The sequence below is a fragment of the Ursus arctos genome, unplaced genomic scaffold, assembly GCF_023065955.2.
Source record: "Ursus arctos isolate Adak ecotype North America unplaced genomic scaffold, UrsArc2.0 scaffold_11, whole genome shotgun sequence".
Lineage (NCBI taxonomy): Eukaryota > Metazoa > Chordata > Mammalia > Carnivora > Ursidae > Ursus > Ursus arctos.
Window position 1 is genome coordinate 22,809,685 of NW_026622775.1, and position 19,758 is coordinate 22,829,442.

General features: G+C 35.3%; 1 long non-coding RNA gene across 1 annotated transcript in view; it reads right to left on the reverse strand.

Annotated features, from left to right (window-relative positions):
- The window catches only part of LOC130543338 (uncharacterized), a 216,224-nt gene extending 215,553 nt beyond the window's left edge, over positions 1–671 (reverse strand). The window contains exon 1 of the long non-coding RNA XR_008958632.1: positions 588–671. This is a non-coding gene — a long non-coding RNA (uncharacterized LOC130543338). The remainder of the gene's footprint in view (positions 1–587) is intronic.
- Positions 672–19,758: the final 19,087 nt, after the last annotated feature.

Sequence of the window (19,758 nt, forward strand, 5' to 3'; positions counted from 1 at the left end):
CATGATGAGATTACAAGACTTTTTTTCCCTTTGGAATTATTTGTCATAATTTTAAATTTAATTTTTCACATAACAATATAGGTGGATAAAAGGAGAGCCTGTAGATAGGCATTTAATAAAATAGGCTAATGACTTATTGAGCAAATATGATCCAGGCTAGATTTTATACTTTATACTTTAAAATTCGTAAACTTAGAGACTGTGAAATACAACCTTATAAATATATGCAGAGATACTGCCCTCAGTGTGATTTGTTCCATAATTGAGCCCTACTAGATATACTGTTTGACTGTGGCTCATTTTGATTTTATAAGAATGGGATACTTCTTAGGATTAAAAATGATGCCAATATTACAACACTTTTTTTTTTATCTGACTTTTAGACAAAATATATTTTGCTTCTTATATCATAAAACCATGATCATCCTTAAGCAAAGTTAACCATGTGTCTTGTCCAAGATATTTTAAAGACAGAGCCAGAGGCAAAGTTTAAGGTGTCAGTAGTTTGGGAGGTACAATGCTAGGGTGGTGAAGATGAGAAGGAAAAAGGTAAGGAAAGGCAGCAGTATGGTGCTATATAACCTTACCTGCCTGTCTCTGCTTCTGTATGAATTGCAGAAAGGCAAGGAAACTGGTCCTCAGCAGCTCAGCGTGTTTGCTCAGCATGTGAGCTCGTCTGGCAAGTTTGTTAGTTAAAGTAGGACATAGGAAGCGAATACTCCAGATTGCATCATCTTGCCTCTCAGAGGTTGGATGAAAAGCCAAATTGCATACCCTGCAGTAGGACATTTCATCCTAATCTAGAGGTGAATGGGTGATTTGTTTCATGTAGGCAGTAAGGAAGAAAAAGGAAGAAGTGATTGATAGAAGGAATCTGAGAATGTGCACAATATGTGTGTCCAAAAACCATTCTTCCTGAACATTTCCATAGTACTTAATTCTGATGACTTAGGCTACAATCAAAAGGTTTTAGCTTTTCAGGGTCCTTGAAAAGCTATATTGTTTCTCATTCATGTTTAGCATATTGCCTAATATGTACAAAATAAATAATTGTTGGAATAATGGTGAGTTATATGAGATAAAAAGCAAAGAGAGATAGTAATTCTCACGCAAAGAGTGGTTTAAGTAGCAATAGATCTAGCTTTTGTGTTTAAGAACAGAAAAGGAGAGAACCTTAATTCTTCATGCCTTAGGGCAGAACTTTGGTGCCAGTTTGTCTCCACACTTAGGGATTTTCACTTTTCAGAATATTTTACCTCTTCTATTAAAACACTAAGTGGAATACAGGGAATAAACTTGTCAAAAGCCTATTTATCACCACTCGTGGAATTTGGGTAAGTTTCTGGAGCGTCCTCAAAAGCCGGAGAAGGATTCAGACTATTCAGGATCTCAGTGAGCTAGGCTAATATTAGCAGCCTCTAATTAGAATTGTATAAATCCACTATTTCTGAAAAGTGCCAACCAACAAATGTGAAATTGAATAGTAGGTTCACAAGAACATAAAAAAAAAGTATATAGTGTTCCTGTATTCCTTAATAACTTTTCCTTCTATTTGTGAATTATCTATACAAATTTAAAGCATCTAAGAGCCGTGAGGATGGGCCCATTTTAAGAGTATAGGTTGGACAAAAAAGACTTAATAGGAGGAAGGAGTGATTTTTAGAAGCGTATGATTTATGACTAAACCCTGTGTCTATCCATGTGTTGAGAGCTCCACTTACATATCTAATAAATATTGAAACTTAACATGTTGGTTACTAGCAGCCTCAGCCTAGTCCTGAATTATGTAAACCTCAGTATACTGTGGAAGATAGAATTTTACAATCAGACAAGTTCTTAAATTTAACATATTTAATTTCGTAAAAATAAAGACACATTTTTCTTACCTTTCTAACTTCGTCATGGGTAGATTAAAAACTTTATCAGAGCCCATACCACTCTTTAGCTTTGGAAATTACTAAATTTATCTGACGTTTATATTTACTCCTGAAGAGACAGTAACTAAATTGTGTGTGTGATGTGTTAAAGGATAACATAGCTAGTGAGCAATAAAATTGGAATGGAAACCTGACCTTCTAATATTTATTTTAGCATTTTCATGCAAACCAAAGCAAATTAGTTATAATTTCAGGTAAACTGTGAATCAGTACATGCTTTCTTGTTAGTGTGTTATTGTATTTATTATAAATAGGCTCTATATCCTCTATATTATATTCTTTCCTTCTTTTACTTGTTCTTTTTCTTCTTTTTCTTGTAACCAATCTCTTATTTTTTTTTCCTGTCCTCTTTTACAACAGAGACCTTTAGGTTCTTAGCTGATAACAAATGTTCTTTGAGGTAGTAAAGAAATCATATTTGAATGGTTTAATATACAGCTTCAGCGTTGGTAAGCATAATACAAACTCTATTTGTATACTGAAGTAAATTCTGAGAAAATACTGATAGGAAATGAGTCAAAATGATCAAACTCTTCCATGCAAACCAGGTGAAAATCTGTAACAATCAGTTCTGTAGCAGACTAACTTTTAGTAAGATTTCATGATTTTGATATTTCTCCATGGCTGTGAAATTTTAGGAGTTGAAAAGACTCTTGAGATACCTGAGATTGAAAAAAGTATCCAATAGCTCACCTTATTGCTTACTTTGTATTTAGCAGAAAAGGAAATTGTTATTAACAGACATCAATAGAGAATTGTTGGTTGTATTTCCCTGTGAATAGACAGAGAATTGTTGGTTGTATTTCCCTGTGAAAGACATTCTGTATTGGAAAAGGAAGTAGTTCCCAATGGAGATATGAGTGTGACGTAAGTGGAAGAGATTTCTTTTCTTTCCTACCATTTGCTGCTCAGCACTAGTTCTCAAGCATGTCTTTTATCTTTTTCTATCCACTTCGGTCACAATTGTTCTTTTCTTCAGAGTTGTTACATGTGGTAGAACTATTAAGAACTCTCACTATATTGCATTTATCTGTTTTGTATGACTATAGGCTATTAGAGTTCCATTCTATTTATTCAACTATATTTTTAATTTTCAGGGAATCAATAAATAAAACTCAGGGGATCTAAACGCTGCCAATTACTGGAACGTACTCTATCCCTTTGTCTGCATGTTTGTATCAGTCTAACAAGCCCTGACATAAGCGTTCATACTTTGTTTCCCATCTTTGCTTTTGTGCAGGAATTTCATACATAAGATGATCCTTTAAATGCATTTAAAGAAATAAGACTGTTATATATTCAGAAACTGTTCTGATCCATTTAGAACAGTCACAAAAGATGTTAAAAGATTTTTTTTTTTAAAAAAGAATTAAGTCATGGCTTGCATACAGTATAATAACAAACACATTATCTGGTTTATTTTACTCATATACTATGAGGGAATAAGCAGGTGTTATAACTAAAAAGTGAAAACAACACAAATTTACACGAAGTAAAAAAGAATGTTGAAGTAAATTGCAAATGGGGACAAAATTTGTTTTTACACTGGGGAGAGGAATTCAATTAAAATTGCTCCCCAAAGAACAGGATAGAATTTACATAACTATCAGAAAGAAATTGACTTAAGTGACTAAAATAGAGGTTAAAAGGTTTGCTCAGCTGATGCGCATCCAGAGCTGCCCTGTTGAATTAGGCTCAGGGTTTTCATAGCATCGGAGAAGCTGAGTACCTGGCTTTATGGTTTTGGTTAAGGTACCAGTTTTCAATCTTAGGAAAAACTTAGAGTTGGAAATTGGTCCTATTTTCATGTCCTTTGCTTAAGATCTCAGGTACATTGCTGAAAACCATCAAATCCGTATTTTCTGGAAACTATTTTTGTCAGCCTGAGATGATCATCGGCTAGTAAAAGTTCACAGGGCAGGAGAGGTAAATTGCAAAAAAGAGAAGGTGGCAGTAGTGGAACTTGGGGGGAGGAACCCTGGGAATCCTCTAGCATGTCTTTTTTCATCCTTCTAGAAATCCTGTATTTCCCTGAATACTTTGATATTATTACCCTCTTTTCTACAAGGAAGTAAAAGAAATGGACTATTAATGACTTTAATACAGTGTGCCCTCAGAGCTAGACACAATGCAATACTGTCCCTAGAGAAGAATGCTTAAAAATAAAAGACACCTGTGTGAAAATCTGCCTACCAACGTAGTCACCCCCCCATAAGGACCATTATGACTAGACATCTTGACCACACACAGAGGAAAGCACCCAATGACCTCTGCCATTCCTGGAACTAGCCAGCTACAGAAAACCCTCCACCCCAAACACTGAACAGTTCTTCCTCTTTTGAAGGATGCCCAGACTGCTCACTTGACCCCTTCCAGCTAACCAAGGATTCCCAAAAGTAACTGAAGAAAGTTCTTTCCACTTCCCAAACTCCCACCTAAATAGGATACTTGCCATCAGGAATTGTCTCAGTGTTTCATCATTTAACTTTATAAAACATAACTCTCCTTTCCCTGATGAAACTTAGGTGGTAGCAGATAGGTTCCCATATTTCAATTTTATGAGTAAGCAACCTTTTAAAATTTTATTTCAGCCTTTGTTTTATTCTTACAGAACATAAAGAGACCTATTGTTGCCTGGCTGATACGGGAATATTTTATGAAGAGGACTTTCTTTTTTCTCTCTCTCTCTTTTTTTCTTTTTCTTTCTTTCTTTTTTTCCCTTTCTTTCTTTCTTTCTTTCTTTCTTTCTTTCTTTCTTTCCTTTTTTGGCTGTGGAGGTGGGGAGTCTTTATGGAATGGCCATTTTCTACCTGGTTCATTGTAAAAAACAAAAAGTATTTTGTGGAATGTTTGCTAAAAAATTTTTCTCCTTGATCTCCTTCTGTGAACTAATAGCGTCATAAGGAAGCCCATGATCAGCGAGTGGGTGAGGCAGAGACATTGAGGATTTGACAAGATCAACATCTAGTCAAGGACTGATACATCCCACAAGTTACACAGATATAATTGAAATACCAAGGAGAGGAAATTTCTTGGGTTCACCTATAACCCAAACTAGAAATGTCAAGATCTGTTATTGGAAATTTGAAGTGCTGTTATGGACTTCAATGAGGACAAATTCTAATCTCTTTCGTATCCTTTAATGGAAAGAAACACACACACACACAACAAACAAAAATTTTTCACACACTATTAAAAAAAAGCAAAAACCCTAGAAAATAAAACCTTTTAGGAGTCAGACGGGTGAACAATTATTTAGACAAAAATTCTAAGTTTAAAATTAGGATAAAATGGCTTGATTGAACAATTCACATTTCATAGATCATGTTCAATCAATTCTAAGACATTTTTTCTTTTGAAATTTCTTAACATTTATTTTTCACATAATTTAACATATTAAATAATAGCATCAATTTTAAAGTAAACATGCTTTTATTTTTTATTTTATAGGATTTTCTATGTTAACTATCCATTTGGTGATTTCAGATCTTCACAGTTCCTCTAATACAAAAGAGCTTCTGAATCATTTCTATTCCAGCAATGCATAAGTTGTAAAGTTTGTGGCAACTGAAATTGCATGATTTTTTAAAATTATTCATTAGTTTATGGACAGTTTAATTTAATCCTTTAAAGAGAATTATGAATGGATTATTGGCTTACATTTGTATGCTAATAACAGCAAGCTATGAATTCTGAATTATCATAAAATGCTTAATTACAAATAAATGTGACAGTAATGTGATAACTTAGAAGTTAAATTCTGATCATTTCTAATAGATGGAATAGGAACTAATTATCTGCTTTCTACCTAACAATTCTTAAATAGTGGTGTTGGCAATAGCAGAAGCCATAGGGTAGAGGGCAAGACTGCTGAATTTTACAGAATAAAATAATAAATTAATTACTCTTTATCAAACACTGGGGATTTTTGCTCTTCTACTTCTCTAAAAGAAATCTGGGTGAAAAGATTCCTTTCAGATGAATAGATCTGAACTTGACAAATGATTAAATTAAATGTCCAATTCAATTGATTTAAAGTTCAAGAGTATAGCATAAAAACAATCTTTTTCATTTAATGTTTTTGCCCCCAAAATGCTCAAAAAGTAAGAAAAAATGTAAAATATATTGATTCTGGGATCAGACTAGAGGATACAAGGTGACAGATTGTTGTCAGTAAAGTTTGAAATTACATTTCTCTACAATAATCATTAAAGTAAACAAGATAACTAAATCATTTTTACTATGACTTAGGAAAATTAAAGTAATTGCATATTCATACACATGCTTTAACTGTTATTTGACCTATTTACAAAAGAGAAAATTGCATGCGAATTCCTATTAGAATAAAATGCATTCAATTCCAGTAATTCAGAGTTTGAGCCAGTTCAGCCAATATTTGGCTGAAATTTATATTTTCAGATTGTCGACATGGTTATTTACCCCAAAATAGTGAAATTTCTTTAAGGATTGCAGTTTTGCAAAATCCATAAAAACCTATTTTATGTATATAAACAATTCTTATTAAATCATTAAAACAAATCTAACAATTTTCATTAGTTTTCTCCAGTTATAATGACTATATAATCATAAAAATAAATCACATTGAAGCATTTAATGTTGCATATCTGCAGTAATGCATTCATGCTTTTTGCTAGAGCATTCCTCATGGGTAGTAGTGATTGTTACATGCCACATTTCTATTACAATTTAAAAAGAAAAAAAACTTTATGAAGAAAAAATGTAAATACTAAGTAATTATGTGTTCATGGAAATAATGTGAACAATCAGTAAAGGGGGTATTTGATGCTATTTTTATTTCTACCTTTTGCTTGTCATATTTTATCAGTTTAGTTTGCAAACCATTGTTTAAGTAGGTTTCTGATGATACCCTTATTCTTGGCTGCTTCCCAGAAGAAGATGTCATAAATCATAATAATATTTAGATTAAAAAACATAATAGATATTGAGATTATGTTTTATTTTTTAAATCTATTTCGAATTATTGGTATTCTTCAGCAAGGTTTCCAATTCTTATACATAGTGGGCCTGTGTAATTCACATGTATCTTTCTAACCAATATTTAAATGAAAATTCCATGTCGAATACCAGGTCATCCCTCATAATACTATCCATGTTAAAGAACACTGTCAGCAATGGTAAATGTGGAGATTATTCTTTGAAAAAGACAAAGGAGATTGTGGGGGAGGAAAAATTTATCTCTACCTTTTAAAGGTTCTTCTGGCAAGTCTTCTGGCAAGATTTAAATTGACATACATTAGCAGGAAAAATTCTAATATAATGCAGTATGCATGGGAACTCCACATACATGACAGGTTCAAACGCAGAGTTAAAATGAGGTATATATGACATCTTAAGCTGAGGAATTGGATAGGGACTCTCAAGGGAAGGAGGGCAATTCATAGGGCAATAGGAAGAAGAACAGATGTTTGGTAATTAAATGTTTACTCTGCCATACAGATGGGTCACTCTGATACAATTTATATCTGGTAATAAAACTTATTATGGGAAAGATCACGGTTTAGATTCTTCTAGGGAGTTAAGGGAGGGGCAAAATTTCTTTGGAGACTGCAGAATCTGGATTGCCTTCAGCTCAAAATCATCCACATACCAAAGTGACACATTTGGGGGAGACTTGTACTGAATCCCTTTGTTGTGTTAATTCTACTAAGAATGGTAGGCTTGTAAAAATAAATTATTGTCTTAAGTTTTTATTTTCCAACACTGAAATTTATTCTGTTTTTCACTGGAAGAAACTTTTATACATATGTTAAAGAGTTTTATCTCTAGAAATATTTGTTTAGCAAACATACTGCTTACAAAAAGCTTCTAAAAATAAGTTCAGCTGATCCCTTTTTCCTTCATTTTTTATACATTTAACAAATATATTTTTACCAATAAACAATGAGCAGGACACAGTTCTAGGAATTGATAAAATATCTATTTTTTTAAATCTACACCATTTATGCAGAAATTTCTTTCTCAAAATTTTCTTGTCTTAAGTATGTAATTTTTAAAGTATTGTACTCAGAGATGTATAATTAATTTTTTCACTAAAAAACTGTCTTTTCAGATAGGGCAAGGGTCAGTTTTGACTTAGCAATACATATTATAAATTTCATATAATTTGTCTCAGTTAATTAATTTCATAATTACAGAGAAATTACCTACTTATATTTTTTCATCATAACCCATGTTTGTCATCTTAATCTAAGAATGTACTGACAAGGATTATTGCACTTTACTAAGTATGTCATTGAGAATGAGCATATTCAATTTTTTGCTCGTTCAGTCATTCAATAATTTTTTATTACTTTATTTTTTAAAAGATTTTATTTATTCAACACAGAGAGAGAGAGAGAGAGAGAAGGAGAGGGAGAGGGAGAAGTAGGCTCCCTGCTGAGCAGAGAACCCAATGCAGGGATTGATCCCAGGGTTCTGGGATCGTGACCTGAGTCGAAGGCAGACGCTTAACTGACTGAGCCACCCAGGCACCCCAATAATATTTTTTATTTAAAGCATGTTTTGAAACTTAGTTTGTATTGGGTACTTTGCTTTGCTCTGGAGGACAAAGAAATGGAACAGGCATAACCATTTTCATGAAGTGATTTATAATCTAACAGCAAGTTAAGCAGATGGAAAAAAGAAAAAAAGTTTGTCAGTCTAACAAAATTTGGAGAAGACTGGGAACACAGAAGAGACAATTGTCAATTTAAATGGAAGGGGCCATAGACTTTGTTTCTTAAAGAAGAAAATATGTGTTAAGGAATTAGGAGATCAAGGTTGTGGGAAGATATTTATATTGGCAATGAAGGAAGGAACACAAGATAAAGCCTATATCGGCTAGGATTTCAAAATATAAGTATATCGTTATTATTGAACATAAACTATCATGTGTGCAAAGGACAACAAAAAAATAAAATATGAGGTCAGAGAAATATAAAGATGCCAGGTAATGGTGGCCAGAAATGTTCAGTACCATCTAGAAAATTGACAATATATTTGGGATAGCTAGGCTTTGAGGAACTTGAAACCATAGAATAGATCTTAAATCATAAATATTATAACTTTGATAGCTCCTTCTAGTTGATCATAGAAAGGAACTAGATAAAAACAGTCAGTAAATGAAGAAGGCATAAACTCCCTGTTTCCAGCTAAGATGGTGTAAAATGACTAGATTCATCCTTCTGCTTCAAGCATATAAATACTGAATAAAAAAAATATAAAGTAATTTTCTTTTCAAATATTCAGTAACAGCCGACAGAGGATAATGATCGATGATAGAAGGTAAACCAAATGAAGGGATCCCTGGAATTGGCCTAGGATTCTGCCAATGGAATTACCAGGTTATAGCACTTGGAGGGGAACCCAGGTGAAGCCGAGAAACTCACTTAAGTTAAAATGATAAAGTTGAGTTTTCAGGAGGGACAAAAAATCTAGCACTAGAGCTGTACTAAATAAAGGCAATGGAGATCTATAGCAGTTGGAAAAGTTCAGAATTATAAATAGGATTTTAAAGGTAGGATTGTAAGTCCCTTAATGCATCCAGAAAGGAATGCAGCTCTGCTGATGCTTTGATTTTTGGCCAGTGATACCCACTTCACACTTCTGACCTCTAGAACTTTAAGATAATAAATTTGTGTTGTTTTAAGATACTAAGTCTGTGGTAATGTGTTACAGCGTTAGGAAACTAATACAAGAGGCTAACATCTGATTTTAAGACACATGATAAATCAACATAGAATGGTATTGGCATCAGAACAACAACAACAAAAATGATTACTGAAACAGAAGAGATTCACGAAATAGACCATAAGTAACTGACTTTTAACAGAAGTTCTAAGATAATTCATTGGGGGATAAACAGTGTTTTCAACAAATTGTGCTGAAACATTTGGGTATCCGGATGGAAAGGAAGTGAAATACATATGTCAAAACTTATCAAATTGTATACTTTAAATATATGCAGTTCATTGTATGTCAATTATATCTCAATGAAGCTGTCAAAAGTTATAAAACAATCTTGTCCTCAGTGACTGTCTAATTTTTCATAATCTGCTGTGTTTACTTTATTAGTTAGTGGTATTAACTCAAGGTTATATACTTCCTCTTTCTTCTGCTTGGAATGTTTTTCCTCTAAGATAGTTGCATGTCTTACTCTGTCACTTTATGTAGGTCTTCTAGTCAAATGGCATCTACAAAAAGAGCCTGATCCTGCTCAATAGGCCACTGTTTCTGGAGCAGAATGCCAAAAGTGGAACAAGATAAAATATTTTAGAGAAATAGCAGGTACTGGATTTTGCAGGTTTTTGTTATCACTTCAATGACTTTTGTTTTTCCTTGTAGTGAAATGAGCCTTTGGAGGATTTAACCAATGGCTTCTTATCTCACTCCAAGGTAAAACAGAACAAAACACATTATGGACATAAATTTTAATAGGATCATTCTAGCTGCCATGTTGTGTAGGCTTACAGGTACGAAAGGATGGAAGCAGGAGACCAGATAGAGACGATGGTGATTAGAATAAGCTGTTAGCTTTATCTCTATTAATTTTCTAGTGGTATGAATAATTCACCACCAGAAATATTAACTATTTAATAAATAACATACAGAAATGCTAATTGGTGCTGACTAAACCTTAGAGAATCTTTTCCTCAACACAATATATTATAGTCTTATTTGTCAAGAATCTCTACCAGTCTTTTATTTGAAATAGCTTAAATAAAAATAAAATAACTTAAAGAATTATAAATTTTTTTAATATTATTTATTTTAGAGAGAGAGAGGGAGAGAGCACACACACAGTGGGGAGGGACAGAGGGAGAGAGAGAAAGAAAATCTCAAGCAGACTCCCTGCTGAGCATGGAGGCCGATGTGGGGCTCAGTCTCAGAACCATGAGATCATGACCTGAGCTAAAATTAAGATTCGGACCCTTAACCAACTGAGCCACTCAGGCGCCCTGAGAATTATACATTTTTGAGTTTATAAGCATGTGTTGCTTTTGTTTCCATTGTTTTTAGACTATAATGTGTTTGCCTACATTACTTTGGCTAGTAATGGTAATGTTTGACGTATAAACAGATAAGAGTAGATGCGTATGTTAATCTGATGCATGTGTTTGACAATGAATTGTGGATGTTGTCTGTGTTTATTCATGATATTTCTGTCACTGATTTTTGTTACGTACAGTTGAGCTAGCTGGACACATGGTGTCCTCTAAGCTCTAGGGACCACATGTCCAGAATTCAAGGCAATTGCATTTTGAATAACATCTTTTGTGATAACCTGCAAGGGCTAGTTGAAAGAGTTTCTTTCGTAAATGATCTTAGAGAACACTTCAATATGAATGACTTCCTATGAGTGAATTGGGCTGTTTACAAATTCAACTTCAGAGTTTTATGTTCATAACATTAGAGAAAATCAAGTTTGAAAATGTTTTGAAAATTAAGAATTTAATAGTTATTTTTTAATCCAGTCACTTTTAGCTAATAATATACAAATATTTCTCCCTCTCTTAAATTCAGAGTTCCACTAGAAATCAATCTAAGGTAACTAAACCATTATAGTAGGCTCTGTGATGGCCCCATGATTCCCAATGCTTGATATTCATGCCCTTGAATGTGGACTGGAACTAGTGGCTTACTTCTCATAAATAGAATACTGCAAAACTGATGGAATGTCACTCTAAGATTAGGTTACAAAGAGAATGGGTGGCTACCTTCTTGTGCTCCCTGGCCAGATTATTCTGAGGGAAGCCAACTGGTTTACGTAGAGGCTCACGTGCCAGGGAAATGAAGGTGGTCTCCAGCCACTAGCCAGCAAGAAATTAAGGTCTACAGTTTGACAGCCCACAAGGCTCTGAATTCTACTAGTAATCATGTGAAATATTGTAAGCTGAGCCTCCTCTAGTTGAGCTTTGAGATGACTACAGTCCCAGCCAACACACTGATTCCAGCCTTGTGAAAGACTCTAAGCCAGAGGACCCACATAAGCTCTGCCCCGATTCCTGACCTATAGAAATGGTATGATAATAAAAGTTTGTTGTTTTAAACTGTTAAGTTTTGAGGTAGCTTTTTTGCACAGTGATTGATCACTAATATACTCTCCAATTTGCCATGTGAGTTAGCACATTTAAAATTCCTTCTTCACCTGAGAAACACCTGCTTATAGCATAATATAGCATTGCTCCAGTGATTATCTAAACATTTCTTTCTTAAATTATCATTTAAAAAACTTAAGTCCTTTGAATACTCTCTAGTTTCACCTAAGCATAAAATGTTAAATGAACATGGATGTAAAATTCTCCTGAACATTATTGATTATTATAGTGCCAGTTTTAGGCAGGTTAGTGTGGTTATAATAAATAACCACATAGTAACATGTAGGGGTCATAGGTATGATTATTTTATTAGAACTGGAGTGCATGGTAGCCAGAGATTATTTTTATAATTATACCATATATCCAGATGCTAGTATCTTGTCCCCTTTGTCCAAATGCTTCTCTATCTACTAAATATAATTGTTAATTTAAAATGACACTGATTTCCATACCAAAAGCTCTATTTCAAAGATGTTCCCCCTCTCTATTTGTATGCTTTAATCTGCCAAACACTTTCCTAAACTAGTGCCCCATGGGACATTAAAACTCCTTCTTAGCTGCCTGGTTGTGCAGTACCAGCATCTCTGAATTTGGTATTTGGCTAATAGCTCTATTACCTTTCATGCTGAGTCCAAAGCTTTACCTCCCTCAATCTTTACTTCTGCCAACTGGAAAATTTTCCATCATGTCAAGAAAACCTACTGTGCAGTGTGCTTCGGGAATGGGCCCTCTCTTGCTGACTGACAGCTATTCAATAGAGAAAAGAGCCGCAGAGAGATGCCGATACGTATTAAGCTCACTGAAGAGAATAAGCTTTGTATTTCAAAATGTCACTTTTCTTAGAGTTCAGTGGGAGTGAGTAGGTATAATAAGGTAATTTCTAGAGGGAACCATACTGTAGTTCATTGTATAAATAATTGATTTGATCAGCTGAAATTATTGTGCCTAGTCCTGAATGACCTTTTAGATGAATTGCTGGGTTTTCACTACAAAAGCAACCAGAGCTTATAGTAAGATGTCAAAAAAAAAAAAAAAAATCCATATACAGTAGTTTGCTATAAAAAGAAAGGGTATTTACATGGCATTATTTCCTTAGAATAGCTAAAATATGATCAGTTGTTTCCCTGTGTACAAGTAGAGACAGTGTATTCTGGGTTTTATTCTTATGTTCAAGGTCAAATACTAACAGTGAATTATTTCAGCCACGTCTTAAATATGAATGTTTTAGAGAATATTTTACAAAATAAAACAGAAACAAGCCCATAAATATGATAACACCACAGGGAGTGGTTTTCTCTTTATAAGTTGAAAATTTATCGTTATAATATCTTAAGAGAATAGTTTCTTTTAGAAAATTAACGAACATACTTGAAATTCTACACAATGATAGAGTTTAATTAATCTCACCATGGTCTCATCTCTTACTTTTTTATGTCCCAATCCTTATTATAATGTATCACTGATTTCTGTTCAAATAGACTGTATATTTTCTTCCTACTCGGAAATTTTACATAATTAATCATATTATGCCTTTCCTTCATATGCTCATTTAACACAATTGCTTATTTTAAATTATAGAACATTTTTGATCATTGTTAAATATTATCCAAATAATAGAGATTTAAAAATTTTAAAATTATTCATTCCCAGTTCCCTTATTTCCTATTTCATACTTCAGCTCTCCATGTGTAACCATTATCCAGTTGGTTGTGCATTTTCCCAGACCTTTTTGAAGGCACACATAAGCATATCTCTGTATCTATTTATCCATATATGTATTCAAATATACTCATATGAATATATTATATCTATGCACAGCTACCTTTCTACATGTTTACATATATATCCATTTTAACAAAAAACAGGTCATTCTGTGTGTACTTTTCAGAATTAGCGTATATCACTTAAATACCTTCCAAACATGATATTTTTCCTCTTTTCACAATATAGTTTTAATTATGAAAGTTATATACATACAAAGTAAAACTTTTGACAGTATAGAGTGAAAATATGACTTGACTACCCATAGACTTCTGTGCCATATACCAGAAATTCCCGTTTCATAATTTTTAAATATTTCTACCTAATTCTTGTTAGTAGTTGCCTGTTATTTCATTGGTGGTTGTAGTGACTTTGGTTATATTGTTTTTTCTGTTTTCTTTTTTTTTTCTTTTCCTATCTGTGACTTTTTCACTAATTTTTTTAAAAGTATTCCACCCACATTCTGAAATGCTACATTCATAGTTAAAATCATGCTGTAAAAGGCACACTTCCAGAATTGAAGTGGCCTGACTAGTAGACAGAACGTGAATTTAGCTCTTGAATGATCAGGACTTCTTACCACATGATTATAGTTCTATATAAGCCTAATTCCTGCCATCTTGTTCATGTAAAAGTGTAAGTCTAACTTTATTCAATAATGGACTGTTTGCTTACCCTTTTGGACTCTAGCAGCTCCAAAGGTTGGCTATGATTGAGGGCACCAGTATTTTGGTGAAATGTGGGTAAAATCAGGAATAGAATTATCCAGTGTTGGAATTCCAGGAAGGTTCCATGGACAGATATTTGGCATTACCTGTAGAAAAAAATATATTTTTTTGTCAATTCTTACATTTATGGTCCACATTTTTAACTTTATCTGAGAATGACTCTGCCATTTGAATTTGAGAAAGGGTGTGTAACCTGTACAATTTACCATTACTTACTATTCCTTACTGCAGGGAAATGCCATTTAGCTGGCGGAATCTGAATGTGAGCCCTTTTTAAAGATTTGCTTCTGTTTTAAATAGCTTGTTCTTTAAATTCTCCACAAATATGACCTGACTGTACTTAGCTCAACATCCTCATTTTAAGCCACCACACTCTACGTGTACTAATGATCTAACATTGACTCCAGGGAACAAAATAGTTTTCTAATTGCAGACCTTCAAATAGGCTGCTCTCTGTTCAGAGGGCTTCCCATTGGGCCAGTGCCTTTCCCTTAGCTAAATGTGTTGCATCTTTAGCCTCCAGTTATGAGGTCAAATCTGAGTCTATACTGCTAATGCTAATGTCCTCCCCCATATCTGATTGGCTAAAAAAAATTGCACATTATTCTTGTGAACAATAAGCTCTATGAAGTGAGGACTGTCATTATATAGCTACTGCCTGACACAGTGCTCTATAAATATTTGTTGGTTGAAAGAAGGGAATGAATGTTGGAAGGGGGAGATAAGAAAGGAAGAAAGACAACCAGGTATTAGAGCATGTAATTACAACACTGAGAAAATGAATATACAAATATAGACAGACGATCTGACCCAGAAGCCTGGGAAAACAAATCACAACCTCTGTCACGATGTACTCAGAGCGATCAGAACTTGGTCAACAGCTGCCAAATTTCATATTTTTGCCCCCATTTTCAACTCAGAACAGCAAAAAGCAAAAAAACCCAGAAAGTTAAGTGTGGGTTTTTTCCCATGTCAGCAACATCCAATCAGAACATACCCAGAGCCTTCCAGTTTTTTCCCTATAGAGCTTTTCCACTCCTTGCCTGCCTTTGCACCTTTGCCAAACATGGCGATGGTAGCAGACTCCCTTGCTATAGTAATCACTGAAGAAATAGCCTCTATTTTATTTTCATGTGGTTGGCCTTTTAAAATTTCCACAATAGATATGAGTATAACATGTAATTCATTAGAAATATAAATATGGAAACATGACCTACTTTGATATACCACATAAGAGTCATATATGTTGTGACCAGGAGGATAAGTTAGCAGAAATTTGTTCTTAAATTCCACATTGAAGAATCCATGATGACTGGTTGTAGTATGCAGATATTTGAGAATTGTTATTTTTAATGTTTTAAAATAATTTTATTAAACATTAAAAATTATTTCTTTCATTAATAGCTTTCAGCATTATTGGTTTAGTTGTGATGGTCATGGTCTAGATAATAAGTTGCCCCTGTTGTTTTTAAAAGCTCAACTCAGAGTATTTTGAATACTCAAAAATACTATTCACTGGCATGTGTCATAAGCTGTTTAACTTTATAAATGTTGAACTCTTATAAATGTGTTCACTTAAAGCAAATAAAGTTAATGCATTCTCAAGATAACCAGTTACTAATAATTTTTATAAATCCATTCAACAAACTTACATTCATTGATGCTTTTTAAGAAATTTAGATGCTTTTTAAGAAATGTACTCTTTAATAAGGAAGATAAGATCTGCATGAGAAATGCTTGTTATGATAAATGGATATTAATGGAGATGGAAATAATCTATACAACTTGAGGTAATATAATATTTTCTGTTAGGATAATTAAATAAATCATGGATGATGTTTTAACCTGTTGTCTTAAAAGTAAGTATTTTTAAGTTGCTTAGTAGAGTCTGAGTGGAAGGAAGTAATAGAAAAGCATAAAACCAGAAAGAAAATCACAAAGATAGGAAATAGGTAGTCTGGAGAACTCTGAGTGAATATGTGCAGAGTAGTTAAAAGCAGTTTCACTAGAATATAGGTCTCATAAAGGGAAAAGTGCAGATAAAAGCCTGGAAACATAGGTTAGATTCAGATTGTAAAAGTAAGCACTTATTATAAATTATTGTAATAGACTGAACGGCCAGATATTGTAGAGTGGGTTATTCATCTCTATTCTACTTTTATTGTATCTTGTACTTCTTCATGGTAGAGGTTATAAAGCTAAAGACTACATTTCCCAGACTCACTTTTAATTCAGTTCCAACATTGACCTGGCTTCCGCTAAGTAGAAATGGCCATATACATTTGGAGGATTGTTGGTTTGCAAACTTGAGTACCCGGGGCAGGGAGGAAGGATTTGAAATTGGCCCCCATACCAAGAGGGCAAAAGAGAGCAAAGAAGGGGGCAGACCACTGCACATTGGCTGGTGGCAGTTTTAATAAGGAAGGGGACTTAAATATGAAATTTGTCTTGGGCAGCCACAAGATGAGTAGATCTCTGCACTGCCTACCTAAATTTTAGTTTACATAGATGCCTTAACAGGATTTAGTGTTGTATATCATCCGGGTGGTCTCAGTATCACATTGCTGTCTCAAGGCTGCGTCCTTGAAATGGCAGCTAATATGGGAATAGTAGGTGAAATGTATATGCCAAGGTAAGGGGAGGGGATAAGGAGACTCCATGCCTGCGTCCAGCTTGCAGGTTGTCTGGCAGTCACATTCTCTCCATGACCTCCTCCAAATTGGATCCCTCATGTTACACCCTTCATGTTTGTCCTTTTACACGGTATGCCCTGAGTGGTCAGCAAGGGGGTCTATTAGCATGGAGATGACTTGGTTGGTGGCTGTCTGGCTGCACTAGAGACAGATGTTATAGCAACAATATAGGCACATGCGAGAGAAAAAGTAGGTTAAAATAATGACTCCCAAAATAAGTAACAATTTTTTTCCACTAAGAGCCCCATTATTCAAACCACCAGTTTATTAAGTCCCCTAGGCTAGGGTTCAGATTACTCAAGGCATTCACTTATGTCCTCATGTTAGTACAGATGATGCATTAACAGACTCATCAGGTATTGACACACGTTCTGCTTGGATAACAGCACAGGTGCCTCCTTGCAAGGCAATGATAATGTCCAAGGAAGGCCACACTATTTTGGAAGACAGTTTTTCTCATTAGAGACTTTTCAGTGTTCAGGACGGACAGGCTTTATCAGCTGTCATTTAGTGCTTGCTGAGTGAATTTAGTAAAGGATTCTATATGTTCTATAATATCCTTCAGGCCAATGGAGGGAACGAAGGAACAAAAATTGTAATAGTGAATGGGGCACCTGGGTGGCTCAGTCATTAAGCATCTGCCTTCGGCTCAGGACGTGATCCCAGCGTTCTGAGATCGAGCCCCACATCAGGCTTCTCTGCTGGGAGCCTGCTTCTTCCTCTCCCACTATTGTGTTCCCTCTCTCGCTGGCTGTCTCTCTCTGTGTCAAATAAATAAATAAAATCTTTAAAAAAATTGTAGTAGTGGAAGAGAGTATAGCCATCTGGCTTTGAGGAGAAGGAGGTTGGCAATTTCTGTTACCATGTGGTGGGTTTTCCCCTGGGCCCAGGGAACACTCAGGGTGCAATGACCCAACCACCCAGGTGGAAGCCATGGCTAAAGCTGTGTGCCACACAGACATTGGGTCCCATTCAGGGATACCCAATAAATACCTGGGTGGCACAACCAGTCACTGTCAAACCAATTGCTATCCTTTATTGCAACAGAATGACTATACATTTCCAATGATAATGCATCCCTGGTATAAGTGGGCTGGTTAGGTTTCAAGTGTTTTTTGTTGGTGGTGATGGTGGTTCTAAACATAGGGGTGCATGAGTTCTCAAATGTCCATAACCTGAGGTAAGCTACATAAACCAATCTGAAATCTGAGGGTAGTCACTCGTCTCTGTTGATGGCATTTTTAGGACCCAATCAGCAGTTTGATAGACTGCCTGTGTAGTTTGATTGACAGAAAAAGAATACCTACAAGCCTCCATTCAATGGCATGTTCTTTTGCCTAGTCTTGCATATCATAACAAATAACATGTGAGCCCTGATCACTATCTATTCAACAAGGATATCCATACATTATACTCAATTTCTCTAATCACCTAATGATGGCAGCTGGTTTGCGCAGGACCAGGGGAAAGTTTGTGTTGGGCCAGATGCAGTGTCCATACAAACCAAGGCATATTCAGAAAACTCACTTGCAGGGAGGGGGCCAATATACTCAATTTGTCAATCCCTTACCAGTTGGGAACTTTGGTGGATGGCCCCAGGCTCCTTTGGTAGTTGTCTTGGGCATTGTTTAAAATACATAGGATATACTGTTACCATATGAACCAAATCACTGTTATTTCAAGGGCAATCTGGCATCCTTGGCAATATGCCAGCCCACTTAGGCACCACAGTGGCCTCTCTTCCTGTGCACCATATCTGCCATGCCTACTGAAGTTGCTAGGGCTTGTACCTGAGTTAGGGCATCAGCTTCCTCCTTGCCAGAGGGTATCAGTACCTTATGAGCTGGGATATGAAAAACAGTGAGGACTGCTGCAGGTAAACCCAAGTCTCTTTTCACATTCCTGACCCCGTAGATTCATGATAATCTATCCCTTGGCTTCCCATTGTCAAGCCATGGGGTTAATCCCTTCAGGACAGCCCAACTATCAATGCAAAGGACCAATGGCCAGGGCTTATGAGTGATCACCAGCCAAATAGCCCTGAGTTTAGCCCACTGGCTGCTGTGGTTTGTTCCTGTTTCCATCTAGATTGTGCCAGTGTTGGGCTGAATAGCAATTACAGTCCACATGGATGGATTGTTCTAACTAGGCCTATCTATATACCAGGCATCAGCATTCCTGCATTTCCCCCATTCCCCTTCTATAGGCTGTGGGGGCCACCACAGGAGTAGGGTCAGGGCACTTGGAATCTACATATTCTACAAAGCCTAGCAATGCTTGCCTTTCTAGAGACAGTGGGCTGGCAGACAAGGTGCTGCTCCTTTGTTGCGAATAGGCATGCCACTTAGTCAAAATGGGAGTTTGAGCCATGGTGAAGTGGGTCTTTTCTTAACCCATCCCTTGATAAGGAAGGGAAGTTCTTTTTTTTTTTTTTTTAAAGATTTTATTTATTTATTTGACAGAGATAGAGACAGCCAGCAAGAGAGGGAACATAAGCAGGGGGAGTGGGAGAGGAAGAAGC